The sequence below is a fragment of the Loxodonta africana genome, unplaced genomic scaffold (genome assembly GCF_030014295.1).
Source record: "Loxodonta africana isolate mLoxAfr1 unplaced genomic scaffold, mLoxAfr1.hap2 scaffold_59, whole genome shotgun sequence".
In the NCBI taxonomy this organism is placed as follows: domain Eukaryota; kingdom Metazoa; phylum Chordata; class Mammalia; order Proboscidea; family Elephantidae; genus Loxodonta; species Loxodonta africana.
Window position 1 is genome coordinate 1,361,016 of NW_026975316.1, and position 24,815 is coordinate 1,385,830.

The 24,815-nt window shown below is 41.8% G+C and overlaps 1 pseudogene; it reads right to left on the bottom strand.

Annotated features, from left to right (window-relative positions):
* Nucleotides 1-4,101: 4,101 nt before the first annotated feature.
* On the bottom strand, nucleotides 4,102-7,038 carry LOC135229890 (PC-esterase domain-containing protein 1B-like; annotated as a pseudogene).
* Nucleotides 7,039-24,815: the final 17,777 nt, after the last annotated feature.

Here is a 24,815-nt window from a genome sequence, read left to right on the forward strand (position 1 = left end):
CTTTCTGTTGCACATAGGGTCGCTATGAGTCCGAAGTGCTTCGACGACACTGAATAACAATTGTCTTCACAGGAGCAGATAGGTAGGCCTTTCTCCCTTGTAGCCACATGGTGAGTTTGAACTGCCAACCTTTTTGTTAGCAGCCGAGTGCTTAACTGTTATGCCTCCAGAGGTCCTTCACTGCTAACCAAAAAGAAACCAAACCTGTTGCAGTCCAGTCAATTCCACTCATAGCGACCCTAAGGATTCAAACTGCCAACATTTTGGTTAGCAGCTGCAGCTCTTAACCACTACGCCACCAAGGTTACCAAGCATAATAATTATGTAAGCTTTTCACTACTGACATTCAACAGCATGATTTATCATCAGTCTGCTATTTAATTTGTATTAATAATTCTTCATTCTACAAACCTTGACTCAGAGCCTACCATATTCTGGGATGCACTAGAAGACTGTACAGAAATAAACAGGAAGGGGTAAAAGTCTAGCAGGGGAGCTAGGCTTTCCAAATGTACAGTGCATGCCACCTGGAATACAAGCGTGCCATCTACAATGCTGCTAAATCTCCTGGGGACGGTCAGAAAGGTGTCCTGGAAGGGGGAGCATGTAATGGGTCTAGACGAGAGAGCAGAAGGTTCTCAAGAACATGCCAAGGGGAAGAACAAAACCACTCAGAGAGACTAACAAAGGAAATGCTTGAAGGTCGTGAATAGGTAGTATAGTCTGAGGAAGGATGTGTGTACAGAATAGTCTACTACCCATCTATCAGTCTGTCCTACTGTAGTGGCTTGGGTGTTACTGAAATGCTGGAAGCTATGCCACTAGTATTTCAAATAACAGCAGGGCCACCCATGGTGGATAGATTTTGGTAGAGCTTCCAGACTAAGACAGACTAGGAAGAAAGGCCTGGCCATCTACTTCCAAAAATGAACCAGTGAAAAACCATATAGATCAACACAGAACATTGTCCAATTTGCTTGCCTGGACACGTCATCAGGAGGGGTCAATTGTTGGAGAAGGACATCATGTTTGGTGAAGTAGAGGGCCAGCAAGGGCAGGGGAGACTACATTTTGATTATCCATTCATCTGTTGATGAACACTTAGGCAGTTCTGTCTTTCGGCTGTTATGAAAAGCTCTGTAGTGAACATTGGTTTACAGGGTTCTGTTTGCATTCTTGTTTTGGCTTTTTCTGGGTGCATGCCTAGGACTGGGTTTGCTGGATCTTGGGGTCATCATATGTTTAACTTTTTGAGGCACAGCCAAAACTGTTCTGCACAGTGGCTGTAGCATTTTACACTCCCGCTAGCAATGCAGGAAGGCCTGGTTGCTTTAGAATCTGCTAGAGCCATCTACACAGGGAAAGCAAGATTCAAAGACTTTGAAAATGTCTGACCAATGAGGAAACTTATATGTAAGTCTGGAGTGTGTGTGTGTGTGTGTGTGTGTGTGTGTGTGCATATAGATAGGGAGAGAGAGAGACAGAGGAAAGAGACAGAGGCTGGGTTTATTCATGCTGGAAAAATTAAACATGATCTGCAGGGTCATTTTAATTCTAAGTGAGCAAATTCAATTTTCTGTAGAAAAATTCTACAGCCAAAATGAAGAAAAGCATACCACCTGCTGCAGACGTGTTTTGCGAGATTTTTCATTATGATGGGCTTCACGGTTAGAGGCTGTGTTCCTGAGAGGTGAAATAAAAATGTTGCCATTAGGAATGGCATATCTAGGAGACTTTTTGAGAAAAGAGGAAAGTAAATGTCTGTAAAAGGAAAAAAGAGACAGTTCTCATACAGACTTAAATACGATCGTGGCCCCCGGCTCCCTGGCCACCCGAGAGGGCTGCTTGTTCACTGTATTCCTGTGGTTGTAGACAGAACATTCTCTCACCTTCTCTTCCCACCTTGCTCAGAAGAACAATGATCAGAATAGACCCTACATTCTCAAGATGCTTTTATTAATGCAATTCTTTGTTTCTAAAGAATTTTTTTTTCCAATAACAATAGAATTACATGAATTTTTTTTTATGCAAGTTTGGATTAAAGTTTCAAAGTTTCCTTCTGGCACAACCTAAAGGTTTGTGGTTCAAGCCCACGCAGCACTGCTGTGGAAGAAAGGCCCGGCACTCTGCTTCCAAGAAGGTTACAGCCAAGAAAACACTGTGGGGCAGTTCTACCCTGGGTTTGCCAAGAGTCAGTGTCAACTGGCAACTGTTTCTGTTTTTTTAGGTGACATAGGTGGAGTTCCTGCGTGACACGACAGGATATACATTTGTATGCATGTATATTTTATGTACGTGTGTATATATATATATGTGTGTGTATATGTATAAGAAGCCCTGGTGGCACTGTGGTTAAAGCACTCAACTGCTAAATGAAAGGTCGGCAGTTTGAAAGCACCAGCAGCTCCTTGGGAGAAAGGTGCAGCAGTCTGCTTCTGTAAAGATTTACATCCTTGGAAATCCTCTCAAGTCACTATGAATTAGAATTGACTCAACAGCAGTGGGTTTTTTTTCCTTTTTTGTATATGTGTGTGTGTATATATATATATATATATATATATAAATCTATGTATGTATGTTTATGTCTGTCATTGTTGTTAGGTGCCATTGAGTTAGGTTGAACTCATAGCAGCCCTATAGGACGGAGTAGAAGCGCCCCATAGGTTTTCCAAGGAGGGGCTGGTGGATGTGAACCGCCCACCTTTTCGTTAGCAGCGCAATGCTTACCCAGGGCCCCACCAGGGCTCTGTATATAAGCATATGCGCATGCTTGGCTTCCCCCACATGTCTGTCAGTTTGACGTACTGTAGGGGTTCTTACACCAAACTTTTGACACCTCCTTTAACAATACTTTAAATCATTTCAAGCCCAAAATGTGTCATTTCTCCTTTTCCGTAACCAGCCCTGGATTTGCTCATTCATTCTTAGCATGCTTGAGATCACTCTGATTCCCATCTCCTCCCTGGCTACCTTCCATCCCCGTTTGTCTTTAAGGCGCATTGTTCCTCATATGAGGAAAGAGAAGCTGGTTCCTCTGCCAAGGAAACCCCCGACCTCTGGAAAAGCTCTCAGAGTCTCCCAAGTGTGTGCAAATAAATTAATTCACTTTAATAGTATAGAAAAAGGTCTGGGAGGCTTGTTTTTACACCAGCCCTGAGAGGCCTGAGAGGCACTTAATTTCAGGTCGCTGAATTGAGCATTGGATCTTGCTAAGTGGTGAAGCGCAGCTCAACCTCGGGGCTTTTCTGAACAAATAACTCTTCTACAGAAACTACAGGTAATTGGAAGGAATGGATTTCGCCTGATTGCCTCTTTGGCCCTGAAAGCAGCAGAAGCCCCCGAGGAGGCGTCTGGGCGCCCTGCTCCTTGCCCCGAAAGGCACCCAGAACATAATGGGAGTGACAGGCTACACTGATCCATTATGGACACACTGCCAGGGCGCAGCCCCACAAGGCCTTCGCAGAGACAGACACTGTGTTTCTGAACGCACTTTTTTAATTCGCAGTTAGTTTGTGCATCAAGGCAAGGAGGAGACAACCGTGAGTGTGCACGTCTGATATCTGTTCCTTTCCCCAACTCGCAGCGAGTAAGGCTTGTCCTTGCTGAGAGGGGTGGAGGGGTGGCTGGAGGTGTTCCAGACCTGCATGCCTAGGCCATCCCCCAGGCAAGGGTTCAAAGGGGAGAGGACGACCTACCTGGGGGGGTGGTTACCGAAGTCTTGGCACTGGTCATACTGGTGGCTGCGGTCCGTCCCCCTGCACCTCTGTGGCTCTGCGGGGGGTACCTGGAGGGTAAGGCGGAGAAGCTCGGTGAACCACGCGGCGCTGGTGCTAATCAGAGGCCGTATGTATTCCGGCGTTGCGGGGCAGCCGGCCAGCTGTCAGGTTTGCTTCCTCGCCATACCTAGTGTGCAGTGCAGAGGGGTCGCCAGAGCATGGCTGGCGCTGCAGGGATTGGTTCCAGGGCAAACTGGAGCCATGGCGGTGCCGCCGGAAGCACCTGGGAACCTGGGGCAGGGAAATAGGGGGTCTCCGCGACTAAGCGATAGGGCACGCGGGTCTAGGCGGGCGTCGAGGCGGGGCCTACCTCACTGGATTCACCTCAGTGGTGCTGGAGCCGTCTGTCGTCCGCGGGCCCTCTGAGACGGCTCCCAGGGCCTTCCCAGATCCACCTGCCCACCGGGTTGTCGCAGGGCAGGTCCACGCCCGAGATGTCGCCCAGATGGGCCAGCAGCAGCTGCGAGAGCCTTCGATGAGCGTGTTGGTTCCAGTGCACGCCATCTGCCTGCCCGTGCTGCCGGAGTGCCGGAAGTGGAAATTCAAGTCCAGCACGTTGAAGCGGAGCCTGCTGGCCTCAGCGGCGCTGTAGAAGTTGGCCTCCACCACATCATCCCGCAGGCACGAGGTCGGGGGCATGCCCTCAGGCGGGAGGAAACCCCCCGAGACCGTCTCAGCCACTGGCATGGCAGTGTTCCACACCACGAGAGAGGACTCGGGCAGGACCTAGCGAAGGCACCAGAACAGGGTCTCCAGGTTCCTCCTGTAGCTCCACATGGAATCCTGGCCATACCTGGACAGGTCCCAGAGGCAGGAGTTCATGATGACCACGTCTGGGCCGTGCTCGCCCCTCAGCAGCTCCAGCAGGACTTTCTCCACGTACCGGGAGTAGGCGCGTGTGAGGAAGTAGAAGCGCACAAGGTGGTGTGTGGAGCAGAACTCGCGGACTTCGCGGTAGTGGGTCCCGTTGTGCATACGGCCCCACCCGCCGCCGTGCAGCAGCCTGTCCTGCTAGAAGCTCATCTCGCCCTTGGCCTTCAGGGGACTGCTTGAGAGCAGGCAGTCCTTCTGCAGCAGGAGCACCAGGTCCTTGTACACGGCCCTCTGCACCGAGTCCCCCATGACGACCACGAACTTGTTGTGCCGCAGCTGCCGGACTTCGGACGCCCTCACGTGGACCATGGTGGCTGGGTGAAGGTGGCCTAGCTCCTGCCTTCCCTCAGGGCGGGTCCCGAAAGAGCTCTGGACCGAGGGCTGAGGGGCTGCTGCCAGAGACGGAGAGAAGGCAGGCAGGCTGGCTGGCTGGCGGTTGTGGGGCGGCCGGGCGGGCAGACGGGGGCTGTTTAATGCCGCTGGACTGGCCTGGGCCTGGACGGGGAGGAGAAAGGGGGCAGCGTCCGGGGCCCTGAAAGCGTTCTGCCAATCCTTAGGCCCACGGTGTGACCTCTGAACCCATGGCCCTGCCCCTGTGCCTGGCTTGGCTCCCCTTGGTGGAGGGCAGCGGTGCTGACACTGATGCTGTTGGTCTGGATGGTTGTAGGCTGTTTCCGCCTCAGCCACCACCTGTGCTCCAGGCACTGGGACAAAATCTGTCCACTGGAAGAACCAGGCCACTTCCAGGGCCGTGGCCCAGTCGGTGGTGGATCCACACCCAGGATTTCCAGGCAGTGTAGGCGAGAATACTCAGGAAAACATACTCATCTTAGTTCCACGGTGCTTTCGTCTTTGTTTTCGTTTTGTCTCTCTCTTCCCAATCCCATTGTGAGTACCCCAGCCCTCCTGAGAAATGACAAGAACACATCCCATGACCTGATCACTGTCTTTGTCCCAGGGTAAAGTCTGGAGACCCCTTCTAACACAGTGTTCCAACCGGGGTGTGGGAATCCATACCCACAAGGTACTGGCCATGATGGTATCCCCAAGCAGTCCACCCTTCACACTTCCATCTGCACACCCAGTGCTCCTGAGCTGAGGCCTGGCCACCACACAGCTCCTCTGCATTTATCCAGCATTGCCCTTTGGAGAATCGAAGCAAAGGAACCCTACGGTATGTAACGTAGGTGGACGTTTTACCCTTCCTGGGCACCACCTTCTGGGCAGTCATTCTGCTTCTCTGGGGATCCCCCCGGGGTGTCCAGTGTAGAACTCCTGCCGTCCACCACCTTTTTGCACTAACAAACGGCCTCTGGTGTGGTTCAAGCAGGGTAAGCTTAGTATGCAACTTCTGGCTCTTACAAATTAGGCTCCTATTATACTTTTGTAGGTGGACTTGTGCAAAAAGAGAGCTCCAGCTCTCAGTAAAAGCCCTGAGCTGCACTTGTCTGCTGGTGTGGTGGTAGAACAATCGTTGCTTTGGGAAATGCTCAGACCCTTTTCCACAGTGGCTCCACCAGCCATTAGATCTGTTAATTTTAACATGCTCACTCCTTAAATTATGACACTATCTTCTGGGTGCCCCAAACCATTAAACATATGACTGCTAACAGAACGATTGACAGTTTGAGTCCACATAGAGGCCCCTCAAGTGAAAGTTCTGGCTATCTACTTCCCAAAGGGCATAAACTTAGAAAACAAAAAAACCTGTGGAGTACATTACTACTCTGCAATATCTGGGGTTGCTATGAGCCAGATGTACTGGTCAGTACTTGCTCCATGTACAATGGTCAGTACTTGCTCCACGTACAATGACTTCCTCTCCATTGAATATAAATGTTGACGTCCTGGCTGAAAGCACCATTCCTAATTCTTACTAAGATGTAGCATGATTTCCTTATCCCTTACATACAACTGTTTGTTTTTACATACTGGTGCTGGATTCCTGGCTGAAATCCAAGGCCTAATTCTCAACAGGATATTGACATCAACTTTGATAAAAGAACCCTTCCCTTCCCTCTCTTTAATATAGATGCCAGTATGGGGCATGGTTCTGTAACAACCATGCCCCATTACTTCATAGGGTGTTGATTTAGTCTCTTGGCTCTGTGAATCATGAACTTCTCTATTAGCAGATTCTGGCTGTAACACTCACGTCATATTCCTTATTAAAAAAATATGTGCATGGAACAAGCTCTGTGAACCCTGGCCTCTTGTCTGCTTGAATAGGATGCTAGCTTTCCAACCGTGCTGCCTTTGACTATTTCATTACCAGAATATGGGTCAAGCTCCTGGCTCTGTGAAACCTGATCTTTTTTGTTATTCTTTTTCCTTTGGATATGGTTGCTAACTTCCTTTTTGTAACAACCATGACATAATCTTTACTATTATGTCAATATCTTAGTAAAAAAAAAAAACTAAAGACATAGATATTGTTTTAAGGTTATGGATATTCCCTTTCTAGCTTTGTTTAAATGACCCTTTTCTCACTAGTACATACGTTAAAGCTCTTCTTTATGAATCCTGCCTTCATGTTTCTCTGGGTATAGATGCTAATTTCCAGGCCTCACAAGCCATGTATCTTTTTTTAAGTAGGTTATTAAGGCAAATTTCCTTTCATATGGACTCTGACCATCTTTAATCATGAATATGAATACTACCTATCTGGCTGTACTTACTGTGGCCCCCTTTTCCCTTGGCTATGTTTTATGGATGCATTTTTCTGGCTCAATGAACCCTGACCTTCAGTCTCCCAACATAGGAGTTTCTTGACTCTAACAACCACGGCCTGTTTAATATTCAGATCCAGTTTCAGATTTTTACTCGGATTTGCATTCTTTAAACTCTGTCTTTACGTTTCATAGGATATGGATTCTAGCTCCCTGGCCATGAGAACCATGGGCCATTTTCACTAAAATATGGATGTAGGCTGTTAGCTTTATGAACCCTAATCTGTTTTTGTCCATGAACGTGGTTGCTACTTACCTGCTTGTAGGAAACATAACACAATTCTTAGCACAATTTGAGTCAGACCAGGGCTTTATGAACCCTGATCTTCTCTTAAGTAGTATGTGAATGTAGCTTCCTGGCTTTAAGAAGCATAATGTATCTCTTATTAAAATATGATTTTGGGCTCATGATTCTTTGAACCCTAACCTCCTTTCTCCTTGTATATGGAGGTTGTAGCATTGTGCCCCTCACTTTATGTTAGGATTTGGATGAATTCCAGGTTTTATTAATTCTGACCTCTTATTTCTTTGGCTATAAGTGCTAACTTTATGGCTGTAATGACCTTGACTTCAATATTATTACTATATTCTAGGTAAATATTTAGTCTTAGAGCTTGTTTTAACCCATTGTGTTTTTCTTTGGGTATGCATGCTAACCTCTTGACTGTAATAAATATGCCGTATTTACTGCTGCCCATTACTATTGCCATCAAGTGGTTTCTGATGCACAGCAACTCTATAGGAAGGAGTAGAACTGCCACATGGTTTTCAAAGGAGCGTTTGGTGGATTTGAACTGCTGACCTTTTGGTTAGCAGCTGTAACTCTTAAACGCTGTGCCACCAGGGTTCCTATTGGGATGTGGATTTAGTTTCCAAGTATACATATCTTGAGTTCTTCTTCAGTTGGATATAGATGCTAATTTCCTGGCTGCAATAACCATGACCTGTTTCTTGCTATGATATTAATGCAGGCTCCTGCTGGTATGAACTTTGGCCTCTTATTTTCCCTTAGATAAGTTTTCTAGCTGTCTGATTGTAATACTCTTTGAAGATTACATAACAGGATATGTATCCACACTACCATCTTTGTTGTTGTTGTTTGGTGCTGTTTAGTCCATTCTGACTCATAGTGACTCTGTGTACAGCAGAATGAGACACTGCCTGTCCCTGCGCCATCCTCAAAATGGCTGCTATGTTTTTTTTAATAATTTTTATTGAGCTTTACGTGAACGTTTACAAATCAAGTCAGTCTGTCACATATAAGCTTATATACACCTTACTCCATACACCCACTTGCTCTCCGCCTAATGAGTCAGCCCTCCCAGTCTCTCCTTTCTGACAATTTTGCCAGTTTCTAACCCTCTCTACCCTCCTATCTCCCCTGCAGACAGGAGATGCCAACACAGTCTCAAGTGTCCATCTGATACAAGTAGCTCACTCTTAGCCACCATCTCTCTCCAACCCATTGTCCAGTCCCTTCCGTGTCTGATAAGTTGTCTTCGGGAATGGTTCCTATTCTGGGCCAACAGAAGGTTTGGGGACCATGACAGCTGGGATGCCTCTAGTCTTAATCAGACCATTAAGTCTGGTCTTTTTATGAGAATTTGGGGTCTGCATCCCACTGATCTCCTGCTCCCTCAGGGGTTCTCTGTTGTGCTCCCTGTCAGGGCAGTCATCGGTTGTGGCCGGGCACCATCTAGTTCATCTGGTCTCAGGATGATGTAAGTCTCTGGTTCATGTGGCCCTTTCTGTCTCTTGGGCTCATGGTTATCTTGTGACCTTGGTGTTCTTCATTCTCGTTTGATTCTGATGGGTTGAGACCAATTGATGCATCTTAGATGGCCACTTGTTAGCACTTAAGACCCCAGACGCCACATTTCAAAGTGGGATGCTGAATGTTTTCATAATAGAATTATTTTGCCAATTGTCTTAGAAGTCCCCTTAAGCCATAGTCCCCAGACCCCCGCCATGCTCCACTGATGTTTGAAGCTATCAGTTTATCTCAGAAACTTCTTTGTTTTGGGTCCAGTCCAGTTGAGCTGACCTTCCGTGTATTGAGTATTGTCCTTCCCTTCACCTAAAGTAGTTCTTATCTGCTAACTAATCAGTAAATAACCCTCTCCCACCCTCCCTCCCTCCTCACCTTGTAACCACAAGAGTATGTGTTCTTCTCAGTTTATACTATTTCTCAAGATCTTATAATAGTGGTCTTATACAATATTTGTCCTTTTGCCTCTGACTAATTTCGCTCAGCATAATGCCTTCCAGGTTCCCCCACGTTATGAAATGTTTCACAGATTCGTCATGGTTCTTTATTAATGTGTAGTATTCCATTGTGTGAATATACCACAATTTATTTAACCATTCATCCGTTAATGGGACACCTTGGTTGCTTCCAGCTTTTTGCTATTGTAAACAGAGCTGCAATAAACATGGGTGTGCATATATCTGTTTGTGTGAAGGCTCTTAGTTCTCTAGGGTATATTTCGAGGAGCGGGATTTCTGGGTTGTATGGTAGTTCTATTTCTAACTGTTTAAGAAAACGTTAGATAGATTTCCAAAGTGGTTGTACCATTTTACATTCCCACCAGCAGTGTATAAGAGTTCCAATCTCTCTGCAGCCTCTCCAACATTTATTATTTTGTGTTTTTTGGATTAATGCCAGCCTTGTTGGAGTGAGATAGAATCGCATCATAGTTTGAATTTGCATTTCTCTAATGGCTAATGAGCGAGAGCATTTTCTCATGTATCGGTTAGCTGCCTGCATATCTTCTTTAGTGAAGTGTGTGTTCATATCCTTTGCCCACTTCTTGATTGGGTTGTTTGTGTTTTTGTGGTTGAGTTTTAACAGAATCATACAGATTTTAGAGATCAGGCACTGGTCAGAGATGTCGTAGCTGAAAATTCTTTCCCAATCTGTAGGTGGTCTTTTTAATCTTTTGGTGAACTCTTCAGATGAGCATAGGTGTTTGATTTTTAGGAGCTCCCAGTTATCTGGTTTCTCTTCGTCATTTTTGGTAATGTTTTGTATTCTGTTTATGCCTTGTATTAGGGCTCCTAAAGTTGTCCCTATTTTTTCTTCCATGATCTTTATTGTTTTAGTCTTTAGTTTAGGTCTTTGATCCACTTGGAGTTAGTTTTTGTGCATGGTGTGAGGTATGGGTCCTGTTTCATTTTTTTGCAAATGGATATCCAGTTATGCCAGCACCATTTGTTAAAAAGACTATCTTTTCCCCAATTAACTGACACTGGCCCTTTGTCAAATATCAGCTGCTCATATGTGGATGGATTTATACCTGGGTTCTCAGTTCTGTTTCATTGGTTTATGTGCCTGTTGTTGTACAAATACCAGGCTGTTTTGACTACTGTGGCTGTATAATAGGTTCTAAAATCAGGTAGAATGAGGCCTCCCACTTTCTTCTTCTTTTTCAATAATGCTTTGCTTGTCTGAGGCTTCTTTCCCTTCCATATGAAGTTGGTGATTTGTTTCTCCATCACATTAAAAAATGTCATTGGAATTTGGATTGGAAGTGCATTGTATGTATAGATGGGTTTTGGTAAAATAGACATTTTTACTATGTTAACTATCCATGAGCAAGGTATGTTTTTCCACTTAACTAGGTCCATTTCAGTTTCTTGTAGTAGTACTTGTAGTTTTCTTTATATAGGTCTTTTACATCTTTGGTAAGGTTTATTCCTAAGTATTTTATCTTCTTCGGGGCTACTGTGAATGGTATTGATTTGGTGATTTCCTCTTCGATGTTCTTTTTGTTGATGTAGAGGAATCCAAGTGATTTTTGTATGTTTATCTTATAACCTGAGACTCTCCCAAACTCTTCTACGAGTTTCAGTAGTTTTCTGGAGGATTCCTTAGGGTTTTCTGTGTATAAAATCATGTCATCTGCAAATAGTGATAACTTTACTTCCTCCTTGCCAATCCGGATACCCTTTATTTCTTTGTCTAGCCTAATTGCCCTGGCTAGGACTTCCAGCACGATGTTGAATAAGAGTGGTGATAAAGGGCATCCTTGTCTGGTTCCCGTTCTCAAGGGAAATGCTTTCAGGCTCTCTCCATTTAGAGTGATGTTGGCTGTTGGCTTTGTATAAAAAGATGCCCTTTATTATGTTGAGGAATTTTCCTTCAATTCCTATTTTGCTGAGAGTTTTTATCATAAAAGGGTGTTGGACTTTGTCAAATGCTTTTTCTGCATCAATTGATAAGACCATGTGGTTTTTGTCTTTTGTTTTATTTATGTGGTGGATTACATTAATGGCTTTTCGAATATTAAACCAGCCTTGCATACCTGGTATAAATCCCACTTGGTCGTGGTGGATTATTTTTTTGATATGTTGTTGAATTCTATTCGCTAGAATTTTGTTGAGGATTTTTGCATCTATGTTCATGAGGGATATAGGTCTGTAATTTTCTTTTTTTGTGATGTCTTTACCTGGCTTTGGAATCAGGGATATAGTGGCTTCATAGAATGAGCTAGGCAATATTCCATCATTTTCTATGCTTTGAAATACCTTTAGTAGTAGTGGTGTTAACTCTTCTCTGAAAGTTTGGTAGAACTCTGCAGTGAAGCCATCCGGGCCAGGGTTTTTTTTTTGTTGGGAGTTTTTTGATTACTGTTTCAATCTCATTTTTGGTATGGGTCTATTTAGTTGTTCTTCTGATTGTGTTAGTTTAGGTAGGTAGTTTTTTCTAAGAATTCATCCATTTCTTCTGGGTTTGCAAACTTGTTAGAGTGTACTTTTTCGCAATAATCTGACATGATTCTTTTAATTTCAGTTGGGTCTGTTGTGATGTGACCCATCTCGTTTCTTATTTGGGTTATTTGTTTCCTTTCCTGTATTTCTTTAGTCAGTCTGGCCAATGATTTATCAATTTTGTTAATTTTTTCAAAGAACCAGTTTTGGCTTTGTTAATTCTTTCAATTGTTTTTCTGTTCTCTAATTCATTTAGTTCAGCTCTAATTTTTATTATTTGTTTTCTTCTGGTGCCCGATGGATTCTTTTGTTGCTCACTTTCTATTTGTTCAAATTGTAGGGACAGTTCTCTGATTTTGGCTCTTTCTTCTTTTAGTATGTGTGCATTTATCATTACAAATTGACCTCTGAGCACTGGTTTTGCTGTGTCCCAGAGGTTTTGATAGGAAGTATTTTCATTCTCGTTGCATTCTATGAATTTCTTTATTCCCTCCTTAATGTCTTCTATAACCCAGTCTTTTTTGAGCAGGTTATTGTTCAGTTTCCAAGTATTTGATTTCTTTTCCATAATTTTTGCGTTATTGATTTCCACTTTTATGGCCTTGTGGTCTGAGAAGATGCTTTGTAATATTTGAATGTTTTGGATTCTGCAAATGTTTGTTTTAAAACCTAATATGTGGTCTATTCTAGAGAATGTTCCATGTGCACTAGAAAAAAAAGTATACTTTGCAGCAGTTGGGTGGAGTGTTCTGTATAAGTCAATGAGGTCAAGTTGGTTGATTGTTGTAATTAGGTCTTCCGTGTCTCTATTGAGCTTCTAACTGGATGTCCTGTCCTTCTCCAAAAGTGGTGTGTCAAAGTCTCCTGGTATAATTGTGGAGGTGTCTATCTCACTTTTCAGTTCTGAAAAAGTTTGTTTTATGTATCTTGCAGCCCTGTCATTGGGTGTATAAATATTTAATATGGTTATATCTTCCTGGGCAATTTTTCCTTTTATCATTATGTAGTGTCCTTCTTTATCCTTTGTGGTGGATTTAACGTTAAAGTCTATTTTGTCAGAAATTAATATCGCTACTCCTGCTCTTTTTTGCTTATTGTTTGCTTGATATATTTTTTCCATCCTTTGAGTTTTAGTTTGTTTGTGTCTCTAAGTCTAAAGTGTGTCTCTTGTAGGCAGCATATAGACGGATCGTGTTTCTTTATCCAGTCCGTGACTCTCTGTCTCTTTATTGATGCCTTTAGTCCATTTACATTCAGCGTAATTATAGATAAGCATGTGTTTAGTGCTGTCATTTTGATGCCTTTTTATGTGTGTTGTTGACAATTTCATTTTTCCACTTACTTTTTTGTGCTGAGACATTTTTCTTTGTAAATTTTGTGTTCCTCTTTTTCATAGTATCTGACTTTATGTTTGCTGAGTCGTTATGTTTTTCTTGGTTTTTATTTTGAGTTGTGGAGTTGTTATACCTCTTTGTGGTTACCTTACTATTTACCCCTATTTTTCTAAGTAAAAACCTAACTTGTATTGTCCTATATCGCCTTGTATCCCTCACCATATGGCAGTTCTATGCCACCTGTATTTAGTCCCTCTTTTAGATTATTATGATCTTTTACATATTGACTTCAATGATTCCCTGTTTTGAGTGTTTTTTTCTTTTTAAAATTAATCTTAATTTGTTTTTGTGATTTCCCTATTTGGGTTGATATCAGGATGCTCTGTTCTGTGACCTTGTGTTGTGCTGGTGTCTGATATTATTGTTTTTCTTATCAAACAATTTCCCCCTTTAGTATTTCTTGTAGCTTTGGTTTGGTTTTTACAAATTCTCTAAGCTTGTGTTTATCTGTAAATGTCTTAATTTCACCTTCATATTTCAGAGAGAGTTTTGCTGGATATATGATCCTTGGCTGACAGTTTTTCCCCTTCAGTGCTCTGTATATGTCATCCGATTGCCTTCTTGCCTGCATGGTTTCTGCTGAGTAGTCTGAACTTATTCTTATTGATTCTCCCTTGTAGGAGACCTTTATTTTATCCCTGGCTGATTTTAATATTTTCTCTTTATTTTTCGTTTTGGCAAGTTTGATGATAATATGTCTTGGTGATTTTCTTTTTGGATCAGTCTTAAATGGGGTTCGATGAGCATCTTGGATAGATATCCTTTCGTCTTTCATGATGTCAGGGAAGATTTCTGCCAACAGATCTTCAACTATTCTCTCTGTGTTTTCTGATATCCCTCCCCGTTCTGGGACTCCAATCACATGCAAGTTATTCTTCTTGATAGAGTCCCACACGATTCTTAGGATTTCTTCATTTTTTTTAATTCTTTTATCTGATTTTTTCCAGCTATATTGGTGTCAATTCCCTGGTCCTTCAGAGCTCCCACTCTGCATTCTAATTGCTCGAGTGTGCTCCTCTGACTTCGTATTGCGTTGTCTAATTCTGTAATTTTATTGTTAATCTTTTGGATTTCTGAATGCTGTATCTCTATGGATTCTTGCAGCTTATTAACTTTTCCACTATGTTCTTGAATAATCTTTTTGAGACCTTGAACTGCTTTATCAGTGTGTTCCTTGGCTTTTTCTGTAAATTGCCTTATTTCATTTCTGAGGTCATCCCTGATGTCTTGAAGAATTCTGTAAATTAGTTTTTTTTTTATTCTGTATCTGGCAATTCCAGGATTGTATCTTCATTTGGAAAAGATTTTGATTCTTTACTTTGGGGAGTTGTAGAAGCAATCATGGTCTGCTTCTATATGTGTTTTGATATCGCCTGCTGTCTCTGAGCCATCACTAAGATGTTGTAGTGATTTAATCTATATTTGGTCACTGAGTCTTGTTTTGTTTTCTTTCAATGTACGTAGATGGGCTACTAGATTGCGCTGTCTTGAATGTTGTAGCCCTTGACTCACTTATGTCCTATTACTAGCTGGTTTGGGCTGTTACCAGATATGTGAACCTAAGAGTCCATTCACTATTCTTCAGTAGAATCTGATTTTGGGGCATCAAGTGTGTGGAGCAGACTGTTACATTTCCACCTAGAGAAGAACTGGTGATAGTTTTGTACACCAGATTCTAGTAGCAGCAGGGGTTCATACTCCAGGGGGGGCAGGATGCTGACAGGCTTCCCCCAAGTGCCAGTGAGGTAGGTATGTCTCTATTCCTAAAGCACTTCGGTGGATGGGCTCTGCGGCTGTACCTTAGATGGCTGCTATGTTTGAATCCATTGTTTGCAGACACTGTGCTAATCCATCTGGTCGAGGGTCTTCTTCTTTCTTGCTGGCCCTCTACCAAGCATGATGTTCTTCCCCCCGATAACATGTCCAAAGTGTATGAGATGAAATTTTTCCATCCTTGCTTCCAAGGAACACTCTGCACTTCTCCCAAGACAGATTTGTTCATTCTTCTGGCAGTTCATAGTATATTCAGTATCCTTCTCCAACACCATAACTCAAGGGCATCAGTTCTTCTTCAGACTTCCTTATTCATTGTCCAGCTTTTGAATGCCTATGAGGTGATGGAAAATACCGTGGCTTGGGTCAGGTGCACCTTAGTCGAAAAAGTAACACCTTTGCTATTCAACACTTTAAAGAGGTCTTTATGCAGAAGATTTGCCCAGTTCAGTACATCATTTTATTTACTGACTGCTGGCACTGATGGTGTATCCAGGTAAAATGAAATCCTTGACAACTTCCACCTTTTCTCTGTTTATCATGATGTTGCTTGTTGGCCCGATTGTAAGGATTTTTCTTTTCACTATGTTGGAGTGTAATTCATACTGAAGGCTGTAGTCTTTGATCTTTACCAGTAAGTGCTTCAAATCCACTTTGCCTTCAGTAAGCAAGGCAGTATCATCTGCCTCTCTCAAATTATTAATGAGTCTTCTTGCAATCCTGATGGCACACTTTTCTTCAGATAGTCCAGCTTCTCACATTATTTGATCAGCATATAAATTGAGTATGTACGGTGAAAGGATACAACCCTGATGCATACCTTTCCTGATTTTAAAGCACACACTATTCCCTTGTTCTGCCTGAGGAACTGATTTATGGTGTATGTACAGATTCCACGTTAGCAAAATTAAATGTTCTAAAATCCCCGTACTTCACAACGTTATCCGCAATTGTTATGAAAGGAAGGCCCCCAACAAGATAGACTGACACAGTGGCTCCAGTAATGGGCTTAAGCATAACACAAATTGTAAGGATGGCACAGGTCCAGGCAGTGTTTTGTTCTGTTTTATATAGGGTCACTATGAGTTGGAACTGACTAGATGGCACCTAACAACAATGACAACTACTTTACCAAATATGATTTCCTTCTTCAAGGACTGGTCCCTCCATAACATATCCTAAGTACATGAGGTGAAGTCTCACCATCCTTGCCTCTAAGGAGCATTCTGGCTGTGTTTTACTTCTCCCAAGCAGATTTATTCCTTTTTCTAGGGGTCCACAGTATATTCAATATTTTTTGCCAACACTGCAATTCAAATGCAACAGTTCAGTCTTCTTTATTCTTTGTCCAGCTTTCGCATGTACATGAGGGACTGAAAAAACCATGGCTTGGGTCATGAGCACTTTAGACCTGAAAGTGACGTATTTGCTTGTTTACACTTTAAAGAGGTCTTTTGCAACAGATTTGCCCAGTGCAACAGTTCTTTTGATTTCTTGACAGCTGCTTCCATGGGTATTGACTGTGGATCCAAGTAAAATGAAATCCTTGACAAATTCAATCTTTTCTTGTTTTATCATGACATTGCTTACTGGTCTGCTTGTGAGGGTTTTGTTTTCTTTAAATTGAGGTGTAATCCATATTGAAGGCTGTAGTCTTTGATATTATGAGTGTTTCAGGTGCTCTTCACTTTCAGCTAGCATAGTTGTGTCATCTGCATATCGCTAGTAGTTAATGAGTCTTCATCGAATCCTGATGCCCTTTTCTTCTTCATAGAGTCCAGCTTCATGGATTTTTTATTCAGCATGTGGATTTAATAAGTATGGTGAAAGGATACAACCCTAAGGCACCTTCCTGATTTAAAACTATGCAGTATCCCCTTATTCTATTGAAATGACTGTATGTTGGTCTATGTAGTTTCCTCCTCAAAACAGTTAAGTGTTGTGGAATATCCATTCTTCGTAATGTTATTCATAATTTGTTATGATCCATACAGTTGAATGCCTTTGCACAGTCAGTAAAACCGAGGTAGATATGTTTTAGGTATTCTCTGCTTTCAGCCAGGATCCATCTGACATCAGCAATGATATCCCTCATTCCATGTCCTCTTCTGTCTGCAGCTTGAATTTCTGGCAGTTCATTGTTGATGTATTACTGCATTTGGTTTCAAAAGATCTTCAGCAAAATTTTACTTGTGTGTGATAGTAATGGTATTATTTGATAATTTCTGCATTCTGTTGGATCACCTTGCTCTGGATTGGGCACAAATATCAATTTCTTCCTGTTGGTTGGCCAGATTACTATCTTCCAAATTCTTGGCATAAATGAGTGAGTGCTTCCAGCTCTGGGTCCATTTCTTGGAACATCTCACTTGATATTCTGTCTATTCCTGGAGCCTTGTTTTTTTCTTTCTTTCTTTGTTTACCAATACCTTCAGTGAAGCTTGGACTTCTTCCTTCAGCACCTTCGGTGCTTGATTACATAGTCCTTCCTGAAAGGGCTGAGCGTCAACAGATTCTTTTTGGTACAATGACTCTCTGTACTCCTTCCATCTTCTTTTGATGCATTGTGTCATTTGATATTTTCCCCATAGAATCTTTCAAAATTGCAACTTGTTGCTAGGCAAATTTAGTCAATACTGACTCATAGATAGAACAAAACACTTCTCAATTCTGTGCCATCCTCACAATTGTTGCTATGCTTTTGCCCATTGTTGCAGCTACTGAGTCAATCCATTTCATTGAGGGTCTTCCTCTATAACCAAGCATGATGGCCTTCTCCAGGGACTGATTCCTCCTGAAAATATGTCCAAAGTATGTGAGATGTAGACTTGCCATCCTTGTTTCTAAGGAGTATTCTGGTTGTACTTCTTCCAAGACAGATTTATTCATTCTTTTGACATCATGGTATAGTCGATTATCTTCTACAACAGCCAAATGCAAAGGCATCGATTCTTCTTCTGTCTTCCTTATTCATCGTCCAGCTTTCACTGCATATGAGGTGATTGGAAACACCATGGCTTGTGTCACATGCACCTTAGTCCTCAAGGTAAAAATTTTTATTTTCACCACTTAAGAGAGGTTTTTTTCAGTAGATTTGTCTAATGCAATGTGTCTTTTGATTTCTTGACTGCTGCTTCCATGGCTGTTGATTGTGAATCCAAGTAAAATGAAATGCTTGACAACTTCAGACTTTTCTCGATTCATCATGATGTTGCTTATTCGTACAGTTGTGAGGATATTTTTGTTTTTATTGAGGTGTAATCCATACTAAAGGATGTGGTCTCTGATCTTAATAAGTGCTTCAAGTCCTATTCACGTTCAACAAACAAGGTTGTGTCATCTACATAACACATGTTGTTAATATTTTTTTCCTCCAATCCTGATGTCCCCTCCTTCTTCATATAATCCAGCTTCTCAAATATTTGCTCAGTATACATATTGCAACTTAAGACTTGAATTTTCTCTTCCGTTCTTTCAGCTTGAGAAATGGTGAGTATGTTCTTTCCTTTTGGCTTTTGTACTCAAGGTCTTTGCACCCCCACGTCTGTCAGTTTGTCATAATGTGGGGGCATGCGTGTTGCTGTGATGCTGGAAGCTATGCCATTGGTGTTCAGATACCAGCAGTGTCACCCATGGAGGACAGGTTTCGGCTGAGCTTCCAAACTAAGACAGACTAGGAAGAAGGACCCTGCATTCTATTTCTGAAAAACATTAGCCAGTGAAAACCTTTCGAATAGCAGCAGAACATTGTCTGATATAGTGCTGGAAGATGAGCTCCCCAGGTTGGAAGGCACTCAAAAGATGACTGGGGAAGAGCTGCCTCCTCAAAGTAGAGTCCACCTTAATGACATGGATGGAGTAAAGCTTTCGAGACCTTTATTTGCTGATGTGGCACAACTCAAAATGAGAAGAAACAGCTGCAAAAATCCAGTAATAATTGGAACTTGGAACGTATGAAATATGAATCGAGGAAAACTGGAAATCATCAAAAATGAAATGGATCACATAAACATCGATATCCTAGGCATTAGTGAGCTGAAATGGGCTGGTATTGGCCATTTTGAACCGGACAACCATATAGCCTACTATTCTGGGAATGACAACTCGAAGAGGAATGGTGTTGAATTCATGGTCAAAAAGAACATTTCAAGATCTATCCTGAAATACAACGCTGTCAGTGGTAGGATAATATGCATACAGCTACAAGGAAGACGAGTTAATATGACTGTTATCCAAATTTATGCACCAATCACTAGGGCCAAAGATGAATAAATAAAGGATTTTTATCGGCTACAGCAGTCCAACATTGATTGAACATGCAATCAAGATGCATTGGTAATTACTGGCAACTAGAAATTTTTTTAGAATGTAAAAGTTGGAAACAAAAAAGAAGGACCAGTAGTTGGAAAATATGGCCTTGGTGATAGAAACAATGCCAGAGATCGAATGATAGAATTTTACAAGAACAATGACCTCTTCATTGCAAATACCTTCTTTCACCAACATTAATGGTATCTATACACATGGACCTCACCAGATGGAACACACAGAAATCAAATTGACTACATCTGTGGAAAGAGACAATGGAAAAGCTCAATATCATCCATCAGAACAAGGCCAGGGGCCAACCGTGGAACAGACCATCAATTGCTCATATGCAAGTTCAAGCCAAAAATGAAGAAAATCAGAACAAGTGCATTGGAGCCAAAATATGAACTTGAGTGTGTCCCACCTAAATTTGGAGATCATCTGAAGAATAGAGTTGATGCATTGAACACTAGTGACTGAAGACCAGACGAGTTGTGGAATGACATCAAGGACATCATACATGAAGAAAGAAAGAGGTCATTGAAAAGACAGGAGAGAAAGAAAAGACCAAGATGGATGTCAGCGGAGACTATGAAACTTGCTCTTGAGCATTGAGCAGCTAAAGCAAAAGAAAGAATTTGTGGAGTAAAAGAACTGAACAGAAGATTTCAAAGGGGATCTCTAGAAGACAAAGTAAACGCACATTATAATGACATGTGCAAAGAGCTGGAGATGGAAAACCAAAAGGGAAGAACACACTCGGCATTTCTCAAGCCAAAAGAGCTGAAGAAAAATTCAAGCCTCGAGTTGCAATGGTGAAGGATTCCATGGGGAAAATATTAAATGACACGGGAGGCATCAAAAGAAGATGGGAGGAATACACTGAGTTATGATACCAAAAAGAATTAGTCGAAGTTCAACTATTCCAAGAGGTGGCATATGATCAGGAACCGATGGTACTGAAGGAAGAAGCCCAAACTTCTCTGAAGGCATTTGTGAAAAACAAGGCACCAGGAATTGATGGAATATCCATTGCAATGTTTCAACAAACAGATGCATCGCTGGAGATGCTCGCTCATCTATGCCAAGAAATATGGAAGACAGCTTCCTGGCCAACTGACTGGAAGAGATTCATATTTATGCCTAGTCCCAAGAAAGATGATCCAATTGAATGTGGAAATTAGAGAACAATATCATTAATATCACATGGAAGCAAAATTTTGCTGAAGATCATTCAAAAATGGCTGCAGCAGTATATCGACAGGAAATTGCCAGAAATTCAGTCCGGTTTCAGAAAAGGATGTGGAACCAGGGATATCCTTGCTGATGTCAGATGGATCATGGCTGAAGGGAGAGAATACCAGAAGGGCGTTTACCTGTGTTTTATTGACTATGCAAAGGCATTTGACTGTGTGGATCATAACAAGCTATGGATAACAGTGCGAAGAATGGGAATTCCAGAACACTTAATTGTGCTCATGAGGGACCTTTACATAGATGAAGAGGTGGTTGTTCAGACAGATCAAGGAAATACTGATTGGTTTAAAGTCAGGAAAGTCGTGCGTTGGGGTTGTGTATTTTCACCATAAGTATTTAATCTGTATACTGAGCAAATAATACAAGAAGCTGGACTATACGAAGCAAAACTGGGCATCAGGATTGGAGGAAAACTTATTAAGAACCTGTGTTATGCAGATGACAGGACCTTGCTTGCTGAAAGTGAAGAGGACTTCAACCACTTACTAATGAATATCAAAGACCACAACATTCAGTATGGATTGCATCTCAACATAAAGAAAACAAAAATCCTCACAACTGGACCATTGAGCAACATCGTGATAAACAGAGAGAAGCTTGAAGTTGTGAAGGATTTCATTTTACTTGGATCCACAATCAACATCCATGGAAGCAGCAGTCAAGAAATCAAAAGATGCATTGCAGTAGGTAAATCTGCTGCAAAGGACCTCTTCAAAGTGTTGATAAGCAAAGATGTCACCCTGAAGACTAAGGTGCGCCTGACCTAAGCCATGGTATTTTCAATCGCGTCATATGCATGTGAAAGCTGGACAATGAATAAGGAAGACTGAAAAAGAATTGATGCCTTTGAATTGAGGTATTGGTGAAGAATATTGAATATGCCATGGACTGGCAAATAACAAACAGGTCTGTCTTAGAAGAGGTACAGCCAGAATGCTCCTTAGAGGCAAGGATGGCAAAACTGCATCTTACATAGTTTGGACATGTTGCCAGGACGGAAGAGTCCCTGGAGAAGGACATCATGCTCAGCAGATTACAGGGTCAGCGGAAAAGAGGAAGGCCCTCAAGGAGTTGGACTGACACAGTGACTGCAACAGTGAGCTCAAGCATAACAAGGATTGTAAGGATGGCTCACGACTGGGCAGTGTTTCATTCTGTTGTGCACAGGGTCACTATGAGTTGGAGCTAACTTGACAGCACCTAACAACAGGTCTTTGCACATTTCATTATAATACTTTACTTTGTCTTTTCTAGCTGTCGTTTAAATCCTCTTTTCAGCTCTTTACTTTATCAATTCTTCCTTTTACTTTATTTACTCCACATTCAACAGCAAGTATCAGATCCTTTTTTGACATCTATTTTGGTCTTTTACTTTCATTACTTTTTAGTGGATTCTTAACTTTCTTCATGCCCTTGATGTCATCCCACTGTCTGTGTGGCCTTTGGTCATTAGTGTTTAATGAGTCAAATATATTCTCAGATGACCTCTAAGTTCAGGTGGGATATACCCAGGTTCATACTTTGGCCGTTGTTGACTTGTTCTGATTCTCTTCAGCTTCAGCTTGAGCTTGCTTATGAGCAATGGATGGTGTTTCCGGGAGTCATCCCTGTGTTTCTTATGACTGAATTGAGCTTTTCCATAGTCTCTTTCCACAGACTTAGTCATTTTGATTCCTGTGTATTTATTCTGGTGAGATTGACAGGTATACATGATGTTTATTTTGTTGAAAAAAGGTACTTGTAATGAAGAAGTCACTGGTCGTGAAAAGCTCTGTCAGGCCATGCGGTCCCTGGCATTGTTTATATCACCAAGGCCGTATTTTCCAACTACTGTGTCTACTTCTTTGTTTCCAACATCTGCATTCCAATCACCAGTAATTATTAATGCATCTTGATTGCATGTTTGTTCAATTTCAGACTGCAGAAGGTGGTACGAACTGTCAATTTCTTTATCTTTTGTCTTAGTGGTTGGTGTTTCAATTTGAAAAATAGTCATATTAACTTGTCTTCCTTGTAGGTTTGTGGATATTTGCCTATCATTGACAGCGTTGTGCTTGAGGTTAGAGCTTCAAATATTCTTTTTGATGATGAATGCACTGCCATACCTCTTTAATTTGTCGTTCTCAGCAGAGTAGATCATATGATAGTCAATTCAAAATAGCCTTTACCAGTCCATTTAAGCTCTCTATTTTTTTTTTTAATGCCTAGGATATCAATGTTAATGTGTTCCATTTCATTTTTTATAAGTTCCAATTTTCCTAGAGTCATTCATTGTACACTGATTATTAATGTACATTCTTATTATTAATGGATGTTTGCGGGGATTTCTTCTCATTTTGAGTTGTGTCACATGAATAAATGAAGGCCCCCAAAGCTTGTCTTCATCCATGTCAGTAAGGCTGACTCTACTTTGAGGAGGAAGCTCTTCCCCAGTCCTATTTTGAGTGTCTTCCAACCTGAGGGGCTCGTTTTCCAGCACTATATCAGACAATGTTCCTTTGCCCTTAATATAGTTTTCACTGGCTAATGTTGAGAAGTAGGCTACCAGGTCCTTTATCCTAGTTTCTTAGTCAGGAAGCTCAGGTGAAACCTGTCCACCATGGGTGACTCTGCTGGTATTTGAAATACTGGTGGCAGAGCTTCTAGCATTACAGCAACATGGATGACAATACAGTATGAGAAAATAACACACGTGTGGGAATCATTTACAATGTTGTTATTAGGTGCCCTCGAGTTGCTTCTGACTCAGAGGGACCCTATGCCCAATAGCACTAAACACTGCCCAGCCTTACACCACCCTCACAATCATTTTTATACTTGAGCCCATTGCTGCAGCCACTGAGTCAGTCCATCCTGCTGAGGGTCTTCCTATTTTTCACTGGCTCTCTACTTTACCAAGCACAATGGCCTTGTCAAGGGGCTGATCCCTCCTGATAACATATCCAACGTATGTGAGACGTAGTCTCACCATCCTCGCTTCTAAGGAGCATTGTGGTTGTACTTCTTCCAAGACAGGTTTGTTTGTTCTTTTGGCAGTCCATGGTAATTTCAATATTATTCATCAGCACCACAATTCAAAATTGTCAATTCTTCTTTGGTCTTCCTTATTCATCATCCAGCTTTCTCATGCATATGAGGTGAATGAAAACACCATGGCTTAGGTCAGGTGCGCTTTGGTCTTTGTGGTAACATCTTTGCTTTTCAACACATTAAATTGGTATTTTGCAGTAGATTTGCTCAATGCATCCACCATTTGATTGCCGCTTCCATGGGTGTTGATTATGGATCCAAGTAAAATGAAATCCTTGAAAATTTCAATCTTTTCTCCATTTATCATGATGTTGGTTATTGGTCCAGTTGGAAGGATTTTTTCTTTGTGTTGAGGTAAAACCCATACTGAATCTATGATCTTTGACCTTCACCAATAAGTGTTTTGAGTCCTGTTCACTTTCAGCAAAATCGTATCATCTGCATCTCACAGGTTATTAGTGAATCTTCTTCCAATCCTGATGCACTATTCTTTTTCATGTCGTTCAGCTTTTCGGCTTCTTTGTTCAGCGTACACATTGAATGAATATAGTGGAAAAACACAATCCTGACACACACTTTTTCTGACTTTATACCACACAGTATCCCCTTGTTCTTTAGAATGACTGTGTCTTGATCTGTGTACAGGTTCCTCATGAGCACAATAAAGTGTTCTGAAGTTCGCAATGTTATCCATAATTTTTTATGATCTACACAGTTGAATGTCTTTGCATAGTTAATAAAACACAGGTAAATATCTTTCTGGTATTCTGTGCTTTGAGCCAGAATCCATCTGACATCAGCAATGATATCCTGGTTCCACACCCACTTCTGATCCTGGCTTGAATTTCTGGCAGTTCCCTGTCGAAATCCTGCTGCAGCCTGTTTTGAATGATTTTTAGCAAAATTATACTTGCATGTGAAATTAATGATGTTCTTCTATAATTTCAGAATTCAGTTGGATCATA